General features: G+C 38.8%; 1 pseudogene; it reads left to right on the top strand.

Moving 5' to 3' along the window:
* The first annotated feature begins 230 nt into the window (after positions 1-230).
* Positions 231-330, top strand: LOC127116434 (uncharacterized; annotated as a pseudogene).
* Positions 331-1,660: the final 1,330 nt, after the last annotated feature.

The following is a 1,660-nucleotide window of genomic DNA, read 5'->3' as shown; positions in this document are numbered from 1 at the left end:
TAACGTGATCAAGGTTACTTATCTCGTACATGCCAGTTTTCGGTTGAGGTTTTTCCACATTCGTTCGTTCGGTTCCCCACTGATAGTGGTTTTGGGCCATGCTCTCGATAAGCTGGTAAGCATCAGCATAAGGTTTATTCATTAGTGCACCACCTGCAGCGGCGTCTATTGTTAACCTTGTGTTGTATAAGAGACCATTATAAAATGTGTGAATTACTAACCAGTCTTCCAAACCATGGTGTGGGCAAAGTCTCATCATGTCTTTGTATCTTTCCCATGCTTCGAAAAGAGACTCGTTGTCTTTCTGTTTAAATCCGTTTATCTGGGCTCTTAACATAGCTGTTTTGCTTGGCGGAAAATATCGGGCAAGAAAAACTTTCTTCAACTCGTTCCATGTGGTGACTGAGTTGGAAGGAAGAGATTGAAGCCATCTTCTAGCGCTATCTCTTAATGAGAAAGGAAAAAGACGAAGTCGAATTGCCTCTGAAGTGACACCATTAGCTTTAACAGTATCAGCGTATTGGACAAATACGGATAAATGAAGGTTTGGATCTTCGGTAAGATTTCCAGAGAATTGGTTCTGTTGCACAGCCTGCAACAATGAAGGTTTAAGTTCAAAGTTGTTTGCTTCGATTGCGGGCGGAGCAATACTTGAATGCGGTTCATCTTGCGATGGAGCGGCGTAATCTCTAAGAGCACGAGCTGGTTCTGCCATCTCGGTTAAAGAAGGAAAATCTTTGAGATCAGGAAGGTCTATAGGAGGGAGATTGTTTTCAGCACGATATTCCCGAATTCGTCGTAAGACTCGGAGATATAGTTCGATATCGTTGATTCGTAAATAGAGCGGTTCGCCTTGAGAGCGAGTGCGTGGCATACAAATCAACGAAAGAAAGAAAATAGAAGAAAAAGAAACCTTAGTCTCTACAGCGTAACGGAAGAGTTACGATATCGATTGAATAAAAGTCCCCGGCAACGGCGCCAAAAACTTGATCGCTCGACTGGGTGAGTCGAGAATGGGATACAAACTGCAAGTGCACAGTTCTATCGCGTAGTTTTAAAAGATATCGATCCCACAGGGACTTATGAATCGATATACCGTTATCTAAGGTTACTACGTAAATCTAAGGTGAAAATGTTTGATTGTTTGGGAAAAACTAAGAGCTAAACTAATATCTAGATTAAATATTAATAAGACGGATATCGGTATGTAGTTCGTCAAAACTAGGGAATCAAGTCTTTGTCGGTTTCTTAGTTGTAAAATGAATCGTTTCGGTTAACTTTATTGGTTAAAGGTTCTATCTCAAACTCTCGCTCTGTTGAATAAACCATGATTTTATATTAATGTTGCTGTCACTTATAATTAAGTCAAAAACCATATTTTGAAAACAATAAAGTTGCAGAAACTCTTTTTAAGAAAATACTGACCGTTTTAAACACCCTTATCTCAAACTCTCGCTCTGTTGACTTAGGTTATATAATTAAATCCAAATGCTTAACTCTCGTCCTCACATTCAATCTTTAAAAATACTTTTTGGAAAAGGTCAGAATTTAATTAACTCTAAAACTTGCTCTCGCCCTGATCTAGAATTAATGCCTAACTTACACTGTCCAGTTAAAATCTCAAACTCTCGCTCTATTGATTTTAACTTCTTTATGTCTT

Source organism: Lathyrus oleraceus, chromosome 1 (assembly GCF_024323335.1).
Source record: "Lathyrus oleraceus cultivar Zhongwan6 chromosome 1, CAAS_Psat_ZW6_1.0, whole genome shotgun sequence".
NCBI lineage: Eukaryota > Viridiplantae > Streptophyta > Magnoliopsida > Fabales > Fabaceae > Lathyrus > Lathyrus oleraceus.
This window is presented reverse-complemented; position numbering and strand designations above follow the sequence as displayed.